Source organism: Triturus cristatus, chromosome 1_1 (assembly GCF_964204655.1).
Source record: "Triturus cristatus chromosome 1_1, aTriCri1.1, whole genome shotgun sequence".
Taxonomy (NCBI): domain Eukaryota; kingdom Metazoa; phylum Chordata; class Amphibia; order Caudata; family Salamandridae; genus Triturus; species Triturus cristatus.
Window position 1 is genome coordinate 632,701,039 of NC_140579.1, and position 11,804 is coordinate 632,712,842.

An 11,804-nucleotide genomic window follows, 5' to 3' on the forward strand; every position below is an offset into this window, starting at 1 on the left:
GATGCATTTCACTGCCCCTACTTCATAGGCTGTATTCCAACGCCTCTACTTCATAGCCCCCACTCCACCGCCTCTACTTCATAAGCTGTACTCCGCCGCTTCTACTTCATTAGCTACACTCCGCCGCCTCTACTTCATAGGCTGCACTCCGCCGACTCCACTTTATAGGCTGCACTCCGCCGCCTCTACTTCATAAGCAGCACTCCGCCACCTCTACTTCATGGGCTGCACTCTGCCTCTTCTACTTCATAGACCTCACTCCGCCGCCTCTACTTCATAGGCCGCACTCCGCCGTCTCTACTTCATAGGCCACACTCTGCCACCTCTACTTCCTACTCTGCACTCCGCCACCTCTCCGCCGCCTCTACTTCATAGGCTGCACTCCATTGCCTCTACTTCATAGCCCGCACTCTGCCACCTCTACTTCATATGCCGTACTCTGCCGTCTGTACTTCATAGGCCGCACTCTGCCGCCTCTACTTCATAGGCCACACTCTGCCACCTCTAATTCATAGGCTGCACTCCTTCGCCTCTATTTCATAGGCTGCACTCCATCGCCTCTACTTCATAGCCCGCACTCTGCCACCTCTACTTCATAGGCCGCAATCTGCCGCCTGTACTTCATAGGCCGCACTCCGCCGCCTCTACTTCATAGGCTGCACTCCGCCGACTCCACTTCATAGGCTGCACTCCGCCTACTCCACTTCATAGGCTGCACTCCGCAGCATCTACTTCATAAGCAGCACTCCGCCGCCTCTACTTCTTAGACTGCACTCCACTGCCTCTACTTCATTGGCTGCACTCCGTCTCTACTACTTCATAGACTGCATTCCGCCGCCTCTACTTCATAGGCTGTAATCTGCCGCGTCTACTTCATAGGCCACACTCCACCATCTCTACTTTATACGCCGCATTCCACCACCTCTACTTCATAGGCCGCATTCTGCCACCTGTACTGCATAGGCTGCACTCCAGGCTGCACTCTGCCGCCTCTACTTCATAGACTGTACTCCACCGCCTCTACTTCATAGGACGCACTCTGCCGCCTCTACTTCATAGGCTGCATTCTGCCGCCTCTACTTCATAGGCCGCACTCCGCTGCCTCTACTTCATAGGCTGCACTCTGCCGTCTCTACTTCATTGGCCGCACTCTTCCGCCTCTACTTCCTACACTGCACTCCACCATCTCTCTGCCGCCTCTACTTCATAGGCCGCACTCCGCCGCTGCTACTTCTTAGGCCGCACTTTGCTATCTCTACTTCATTGGCCGCACTCTGCCACCTCTACTTCCTACACTGCACTCCGCCACCTCACCGCCACCTCTACTTCATAGGATGCACTCCACTGCCTCTACTTCAGAGCCCGCACTCTGCCACCTCTACTTCATAGGCCACACTCCGCCACCTGTACTTCATAGGCCGCACTCTGCCACCTCCACTTCATAGGCTGCACTCTGCTGCCTCCACTTCATAGACTGCACTTCGCCACCTCCACTTAATTGGCTGCACTCTGCCACCTCTACTTCACAGGCTGCACTCCACCGCCTCTACTTCATAGGCTGCGCTCCGCCACCTCTACTTTGTAGGCTGCACTCCAGGCTGCACTCTGCCGCCTCTACTTCATAGACTGCACTCCGCTGCCTCTACTTCATAGGCTGCACTCCGCCGCCTCTACTTCAAAGGCCGCACTACACCACCTCTACTTCATACGCTGCATTCCACTGCATCTACTTCATAGGCCGCACTCCACCGCCTCTACTTCATAGGCCACACTCCGCAGCACTCCGCTGCCTCCACTTCATAGGCTGCACTCTGCCACCTCTACTTCATAGGCCGCACTCTGCCGCCTCTACTTCATAGGCCGCACTCCACTGCCTCTACTTCATAGGACGCACTCTGCCGCCTCTACTTCATAGGCCACACTCCACCGCCTCCACTTCATAGGTCGCACTCCGCCACCTCTCCGCTGCCTTTATTCATAGGCTGGGCTCCGCTGCCTCTACTTCATAGGCCGCACTCCGCCGTCTCTACTTTATAGGCCGCACTCTGCCGCCTCTACTTCATAGCCTGCACTCCAGGCTGCACTTCGCCGCCTCTACTTCATAGAGTGTACTCCACTGCCTCTACTTCATAGGCCGCACTCTGCCGCCTCTATTTCATAGGCCGCACTCCGCCGCCTCTACTTCATAGGCCGCAGTCTGCCGCCTCTACTTCATAGGCCGCACTCCACCACCTCTACTTCATAGGCTGCATTCTGCGGCCTCTACTTCATAGGCCGCACTCCGCCGCCTCTACTTAATAGGCCACACTCTGCCACCTCTACTTCCTACACTGCACTCTGCCACCTCTCCGCTGCCTCTACTTCATAGGCTGCACTCCACTGCCTATACTTCATAGCCCGCACTCTGCCACCTCTACTTCATAGGCCGCACTCCGCCGCCTGTACTTCATAGGCCGCACTCTGCTGCCTCTACTTCATAGGCCGCACTCCGCCGCCTCTACTTCATAGGCCGCACTCCGCCGTCTCAACTTCATAGGCCGCACTCTGCCGCCTCTACTTCCTACTCTGCACTCCGCCACCTCTCTGCCGCCTCTCCTTCATAGGCTGCACTCCACCGCCTCTACTTCATAGCCCTCACTCTGCCACCTCTACTTCATAGGCCACACTCTGCCGCCTGTACTTCATAGGCCGCACTCTGCCGCCTGTACTTCATAGGCTGCACTCTGCCGCCTCTACTTCATAGGCCACACTCTGCCGCCTCTAATTCATAGGCTGCACTCCGTCGCCTCTATTTCATAGGCTGCAATCTGCCGCCTCTACTTCATAGGCCGCACTCCACCGCCTCCACTTCATAGGCTGCACTCCGCCACCTCCAATTCATAGGCTGCACTCCACCACCTCTACTTCATAGGCCGCACTCTGCCGCCTCTACTTCATAGGATGCATTTCACTGCCCCTACTTCATAGGCTGTATTCCAACGCCTCTACTTCATAGCCCCCACTCCACCGCCTCTACTTCATAAGCTGTACTCCGCCGCTTCTACTTCATTAGCTACACTCCGCCGCCTCTACTTCATAGGCTGCACTCCGCTGACTCCACTTTATAGGCTGCACTCCGCCGCCTCTACTTCATAAGCAGCACTCCGCCACCTCTACTTCATGGGCTGCACTCTGCCTCTTCTACTTCATAGACCTCACTCCGCCGCCTCTACTTCATAGGCCGCACTCCGCCGTCTCTACTTCATAGGCCACACTCTGCCACCTCTACTTCCTACTCTGCACTCCGCCACCTCTCCGCCGCCTCTACTTCATAGGCTGCACTCCATTGCCTCTACTTCATAGCCCGCACTCTGCCACCTCTACTTCATATGCCGTACTCTGCCGTCTGTACTTCATAGGCCGCACTCTGCCGCCTCTACTTCATAGGCCACACTCTGCCACCTCTAATTCATAGGCTGCACTCCTTCGCCTCTATTTCATAGGCTGCACTCCATCGCCTCTACTTCATAGCCCGCACTCTGCCACCTCTACTTCATAGGCCGCAATCTGCCGCCTGTACTTCATAGGCCGCACTCCGCCGCCTCTACTTCATAGGCTGCACTCCGCCGACTCCACTTCATAGGCTGCACTCCGCCTACTCCACTTCATAGGCTGCACTCCGCAGCATCTACTTCATAAGCAGCACTCCGCCGCCTCTACTTCATAGGCTGCACTCTGCCTCTTCTACTTCTTAGACTGCACTCCACTGCCTCTACTTCATAGGCTGCTCTCCGCTGCCTCTACTTCATAGGCTGCACTCCACCACCTCTACTTCATACACTGCATTCCACCGCCTCTACTTCATAGGCCGCACTCCACCACCTCTACTAAATAGGCCACACTCCACAGCACTCTGCAGCACTCCGCTGCCTCCACTTTATAGGTTGCACTCTGCCACCTCTACTTCATAGGCAGCACTCTGCCGCCTCTACTTCATAGGCCACACTCCACCGCCTCAACTTCATAGCCCGCACTCTGCACCTCTACTTCATAGGCCGCACTCTGCCGCCTGTACTTCATAGGCTGCACTCTGCCACCTCTACTTCGTAGGCCACACTCTGCCGCCTCTACTTCGTAGGCTGCACTCCGTCGCCTCTATTTCATAGGCTGCAATCTGCCGCCTCTACTTCATAGGCTGCACTCCGCCGCCTCTAATTCATAGGTCGCAATCTGCCGCCTCTACTTAATAGGCCGCACTGCGCCGCCTCTACTTCATAGGCTGCATTCCACCGCCCCTACTTCATAGGCTGCATTCCAATGCCTCTACTTCATAGGCCACACTCCACCGCCTCTACTTCATAAGCTACACTCTGCCGCTTCTACTTCATTAGTTACACTCCGCCGCCTCTACTTCATAGGCCGTGCTCCGCCGACTCTACTTCATAAGCCGTACTCTGCCACCTCTACTTCATCGGCTGCACTCCGCTGCCTCTATTTCATAGGCCGCAATCTGCCGCCTCCACTTCATAGGCCGCACTCCGCCGCCTACACTTCATAGGCCGCACTCCGCCATCTCTACTTCATAGGCCGCACTCCGCCGCCTCTACTTCCTAGGCTGCGCTCCGCCACCTCTACTTCATAGGCTGCACTCCGCCGCCTCTACTTCATAGGCCTCACTCTGCTGTACTCCGCTGCCTCCACTTCATAGGCTGCACTCCGCCGCCTCGACTTCATAGGCTGCACTCTGCCACCTCCACTTCATAGGCTGCACTCTGCTGCCTCCACTTCATAGACTGCACTTCGCCGCCTCCACTTAATTGGCTGCACTCTGCCACCTCTACTTCACAGGCTGCACTCCACCGCCTCTACTTCATAGGCTGCGCTCCGCCACCTCTACTTTGTAGGCTGCACTCCAGGCTGCACTCTGCCGCCTCTACTTCATAGACTGCACTCCGCTGCCTTTACTTCATAGGCTGCACTCTGCCGCCTCTACTTCAAAGGCCGCACTACACCACCTCTACTTCATACGCTGCATTCCACCGCATCTACTTCATAGGCCGCACTCCACCGCCTCTACTTCATAGGCCACACTCCGCAGCACTCCGCTGCCTCCACTTCATAGGCTGCACTCTGCCACCTCTACTTCATAGGCCGCACTCTGCCGCCTCTACTTCATAGGCCGCACTCCACTGCCTCTACTTCATAGGACGCACTCTGCCGCCTCTACTTCATAGGCCGCAATCCACCGCCTCCACTTCATAGGTCGCACTCCGCCACCTCTCCGCTGCCTTTATTCATAGGCTGGGCTCCGCTGCCTCTACTTCATAGGCCGCACTCCGCCGTCTCTACTTCATAGGCCGCACTCTGCCGCCTCTACTTCATAGCCTGCACTCCAGGCTGCACTTCGCCGCCTCTACTTCATAGAGTGTACTCCACTGCCTCTACTTCATAGGCCGCACTCTGCCGCCTCTATTTCATAGGCCGCACTCCGCCGCCTCTACTTCATAGGCCGCAGTCTGCCGCCTCTACTTCATAGGCCGCACTCCACCACCTCTACTTCATAGGCTGCATTCTGCGGCCTCTACTTCATAGGCCGCACTCCGCCGCCTCTACTTAATAGGCCACACTCTGCCACCTCTACTTCCTACACTGCACTCTGCCACCTCTCCGCTGCCTCTACTTCAAAGGCTGCACTCCGCTGCCTATACTTCATAGCCCGCACTCTGCCACCTCTACTTCATAGGCCGCACTCCGCCGCCTGTACTTTATAGGCCGCACTCTGCTGCCTCTACTTCATAGGCCGCACTCCGCCGCCTCTACTTCATAGGCCGCACTCCGCCGTCTCAACTTCATAGGCCGCACTCTGCCGCCTCTACTTCCTACTCTGCACTCCGCCACCTCTCTGCCGCCTCTCCTTCATAGGCTGCACTCCACCGCCTCTACTTCATAGCCCGCACTCTGCCACCTCTACTTCATAGGCCACACTCTGCCGCCTGTACTTCATAGGCCGCACTCTGCCGCCTGTACTTCATAGGCTGCACTCTGCCGCCTCTACTTCATAGGCCACACTCTGCCGCCTCTAATTCATAGGCTGCACTCCGTCGCCTCTATTTCATAGGCTGCAATCTGCCGCCTCTACTTCATAGGCCGCACTCCACCGCCTCCACTTCATAGGCTGCACTCCGCCACCTCCAATTCATAGGCTGCACTCCACCGCCTCTACATCATAGGCCGCACTCTGCCGCCTCTACTTCATAGGATGCATTTCACTGCCCCTACTTCATAGGCTGTATTCCAACGCCTCTACTTCATAGCCCCCACTCCACCGCCTCTACTTCATAAGCTGTACTCCGCCGCTTCTACTTCATTAGCTACACTCCGCCGCCTCTACTTCATAGGCTGCACTCCGCCGACTCCACTTTATAGGCTGCACTCCGCCGCCTCTACTTCATAAGCAGCACTCCGCCACCTCTACTTCATGGGCTGCACTCTGCCTCTTCTACTTCATAGACCTCACTCCGCCGCCTCTACTTCATAGGCCGCACTCCGCCGTCTCTACTTCATAGGCCACACTCTGCCACCTCTACTTCCTACTCTGCACTCCGCCACCTCTCCGCCGCCTCTACTTCATAGGCTGCACTCCATTGCCTCTACTTCATAGCCCGCACTCTGCCACCTCTACTTCATATGCCGTACTCTGCCGTCTGTACTTCATAGGCCGCACTCTGCCGCCTCTACTTCATAGGCCACACTCTGCCACCTCTAATTCATAGGCTGCACTCCTTCGCCTCTATTTCATAGGCTGCACTCCATCGCCTCTACTTCATAGCCCGCACTCTGCCACCTCTACTTCATAGGCCGCAATCTGCCGCCTGTACTTCATAGGCCGCTCTCCGCCGCCTCTACTTCATAGGCTGCACTCCGCCGACTCCACTTCATAGGCTGCACTCCGCCTACTCCACTTCATAGGCTGCACTCCGCAGCATCTACTTCATAAGCAGCACTCGGCCGCCTCTACTTCTTAGACTGCACTCCACTGCCTCTACTTCATTGGCTGCACTCCGTCTCTACTACTTCATAGACTGCATTCCGCCGCCTCTACTTCATAGGCTGTAATCTGCCGCGTCTACTTCATAGGCCACACTCCACCATCTCTACTTTATACGCCGCATTCCACCACCTCTACTTCATAGGCCGCATTCTGCCACCTGTACTGCATAGGCTGCACTCCAGGCTGCACTCTGCCGCCTCTACTTCATAGACTGTACTCCACCGCCTCTACTTCATAGGACGCACTCTGCCGCCTCTGCTTCATAGGCTGCATTCTGCCGCCTCTACTTCATAGGCCGCACTCCGCTGCCTCTACTTCATAGGCTGCACTCTGCCGTCTCTACTTCATTGGCCGCACTCTTCCGCCTCTACTTCCTACACTGCACTCCACCATCTCTCTGCCGCCTCTACTTCATAGGCCGCACTCCGCCGCTGCTACTTCTTAGGCCGCACTTTGCTATCTCTACTTCATTGGCCGCACTCTGCCACCTCTACTTCCTACACTGCACTCCGCCACCTCACCGCCACCTCTACTTCATAGGATGCACTCCACTGCCTCTACTTCAGAGCCCGCACTCTGCCACCTCTACTTCATAGGCCACACTCCGCCACCTGTACTTCATAGGCCGCACTCTGCCACCTCTACTTCATAGGCCGCACTCTGCCGCCTCTACTTCCTACTCTGCACTCCGCCACCTCTCCGCCGCCTCTACTTCATAGGCTGCACTCCACCGCCTCTACTTCGTAGCCCGCACTCTGCCACCTCTACTTCATAGGCCGCACTCTGCCGCCTGTACTTCATAGGCCGCACTCTGCCGCCTCTAATTCATAGGCTGCCCTCTGTAGCCTCTATTTCATAGGCTGCAATCTGCCGCCTCTACTTCATAGGCCGCACTCTGCCGCCTCTACTTCATAGGCTGCACTCCACCACCTCCACTTCATAGGCCGCACTCCGCCACCTCTACTTCATAGGCTGCAGTCCGCCGCCTCTACTTCATAGGCTGCATTCCACTGCCCCTACTTCATTGAGTGCATTCCAACGCCTCTATTTCATAGGCCGCACTCCACCACCTCTACTTCATAAGCTGGACTCTGCCACTTCTACTTCATTAGCTACACTCCGCCGCCTCTACTTCATAGGCTGCACTCCGCCGCCTCTACTTCATAGGCAGCACTCCGCCGCCTCTACTTCATAGGCCGCACTCTGCCGCCTCTACTTCATAGGCCGCACTCCGCCGTCTCTACTTCATAGGCCGCACTCTGCTGCCTCTACTTCATAGGCCGCACTCTGCCGTCTCTACATCATAGGCCACACTCTGCCGCCTCTACTTCCTACTCTGCACTCTGCCACCTCTCCGCCGCCTCTATTTCATAGGCTGCACTCCACCGCCTCTACTTCATAGCCCACACTCTGCCACCTCTACTTCATAAGCCGCACTCTGCCACCTGTACTTCATAGGCCGCACTCTGCCGCCTCTACTTCATAGGCCGCACTCCACCGCCTTTACTTCATAGGCTGCATTCCACTGCCCCTACATCATAGGCTGTATTCCAATGCCTCTACTTCATAGGCTGCACTCCACCGCCTCTACTTCATAAGCTGCACTCCGCCGCTTCTACTTCATTAGCTACACTCCGCCGCCTCTACTGCATAGGCTGTACTCCGCCTACTCCACTTCATAGGCTGCACTCCGCAGCATCTACTTCATAAGCAGCACTCCGCCGCCTCTACTTCATAGGCTGCACTTCGCCTCTTCTACTTCATAGACTGCACTCCACTGCCTCTACATCATAGGCTGCACTCCGTCTCTACTACTTCATAGACTGCATTCCGCTGCCTCTACTTCATAGGCTGCAATCTGCTGCCTCTACTTCATAGGCTGCACTCCACCACCCCTACTTCATAGGCCGCATTCTGCCACCTGTACTTCATAGGCTGCACTCCAGGCTGCACTCTGCCGCCTCTACTTCATAGACTGTACTCCGCCGCCTCTACTTCATAGGCCGCACTCCACCGCCTCTACTTCTTAGGCCACACTCTACTATCTCTACCTCATTGGCCGCCCTCTGCCGCCTCTACTTCCTACACTGCACTCCGCCACCTCTCCGCCACCTCTACTTCATAGGCTGCACTCCACCGCCTCTACTTCAGAGCCCACACTCTGCCACATCTACTTCATAGGCTGCACTCCGCCGCCTGTACTTCATAGGCCGCACTCTGCCACCTCTACTTCATAAGCTGCACTCCGTCGCCTCTATTTCATAGGCCGCAATCCACCGCCTGTACTTCATATGCTGCGCTCCGCCACCTCTACTTCATAGGCTGCACTCCAGGCTGCACTCTGCCATCTCTACTTCATAGACTGAACTCCGCTGCCTCTACTTCATAGGCTGCACTCCGCAGCCTCTACTTCGTAGGTCGCAATCTGCCACTTCTACTTCAAATTCCACAATCTGCCACCTCTACTTCATAGGCCGCACTCCACCACCTCTACTTCATAGGCTGCATTCCGCGGCCTCTACTTCATAGGCCGCACTCCGCCGCCTCTACTTCATAAGCCTCACTCTGCTGTACTCCGCTGCCTCCACTTCATAGGCTGCACTCCGCCGCCTCCACTTCACAGGCTGCACTCCGCTGCCTCTACTTCATAGGCTGCGCTCTGCCACCTCTACTTCATAGGCTGCACTCCAGGCTGCACTCTGCCGCCTCTACTTCATAGACTGCACTCCGCTGCCTCTACTTCATAGGCTGCACTCCGCCGCCTCTACTTCATAGGCCGCAATCTGCCACCTCTACTTCTTAGGCCACAATCTGCCACCTCTACTTCATAGGCCGCACTCCACCACCTCTACTTCATTGGCTACATTCTGCCGCCTCTACTTCATAGGCCGCACTTCGCCACCTCTACTTTATAGGCTGCACTCCACCGCCTCCACTTTATAGACAGCACTTCGCCGCCTCCACATAATTGGCTTCACTCTGCCACCTCTACTTCATAGGCGGCACTCCTCTGCTTGTACTTCATAGGCTGCACTCCGCCGCCTCTACTTCGTACACTGCACTCCGCTGCCTCTACTTCATAGGCTGCACTCCAGGCTGAACTCCGCCGCCTCTTCTTCATAGACTGCACTCCGCCGCCTCTACTTCATAGTCTGCACTGCACCTCTTCTACTTCATAGACTGCACACCGCCACCTCTACTTCATAGGCTGCAATCTGCCGCCTCTACTTCATAGGCCGCACTCCACCACCTCTACTTCATACGCTGCATTCTGCCGCCTCTACTTCATAGGCCGCACGCCACCGCCTCTACTTCATAAGCCGCACTCTGCAGCAGTCCGCTGCCTCCACTTCATAGGCTGCACTCTACCACCTTCACTTCATAGGCTGCTCTCCACCGCCTCTACTTCATAGGCCGCACTCTGCCGCCTCTACTTCATAGGCCGCACTCCACTGCCTCTACTTCATAGGACGCACTCCGCCGCCTCTACTTCATAGGCCGCACTCCACCGCCTCCACTTCATAGGTCGCACTCTGCCACCTCTACTTCGTATGCTGCACTCCGCCACCTCTCTGCTGCCTTTACTTCATAGGCTGGGCTCCGCTGCCTCTACTTCATAGGCCACACTCCGCCGTCTCTACTTCATAGGCCGCACTCTGCCACCTCTACTTCCTACACTGTACTCCCCCACCTCTCCGCTGCCTCTACTTCATAGGCTGCATTCCACCGCCTCTACTTCATAGCCCGCACTCTGTCACCCCTACTTCATAGGCCGCACTCCACCGCCTGTACTTCATAGGCCGCACTCTGCCGCCTTTACTTCATAGGCCGCACTCTGCCGCCTGTACTTCATAGGCCGCACTCTGCCGCCTCTACTTCATAGGCCACACTCTGCCGCCCCACTTCATAGGCTACACTCCGTCGCCTCTACTTCATAGGCTGCACTCTGCCGCCTCTATTTCATATGCCGCTATCAGCCGCCTCTACTTCATAGGCCGCACTCTGCCGCCTCTACTTCATAGGCATTCCACCGCCCCTACTTCATAGGCTGCATTCCAATGCCTCTACTTCATAGGCCGCACTCCACCGCCTCTACTTCATAAGCTACACTCCGCCGCTTCTACTTCATTAGCTACACTCCGCCGCCTCTACTTCATAGGCCACACTCCGCCACCTCTACTTCATAGGAAACACTCTGCCGCCTCGACTTCGTAGGCTGCACTCCGCCGCCTCTATTTTGTAGGCCGCACTCCACCACCTCTACTTCATAGGCTGCATTCCACCGCCCCTACTTTATAGGCTGCATTCCAATGCCTCTACTTCATAGGCCGCACCCAGCCGCCTCTACTTCATAAGCTGCACTCTGCCGCTTCTACTTCATAGGCTGCACGCCACCTCTTCTACTTCATAGACTGCACTCCGCTGCATCTACTTCATAGGCTGCACTCCGCCTCTACTACTTCATAGACTGCACTCCGCCGCCTCTACTTCATAGGCTGCAATCTGCCATCTCTACTTCATAGGCCGCACTCCACCACCTCTACTTCATACGCCGCATTCCACCGCCTCTACTTCATAGGCCGCATTCTGCCGCCTCTACTTCATAGGCTGCACTCCGTCGCCTCTATTTCATAGGCCGCAATCTGCTGCCTCTACTTCATAGGCTGCGCTCCGCCACCTCTACTTCATAGGCTGCACTCCAGGCTGCACTCTGCCGCCTCTACTTCATAGACTGCACTCCGCTGCCTCTACTTCATAGGCGGCACTCCGCCGC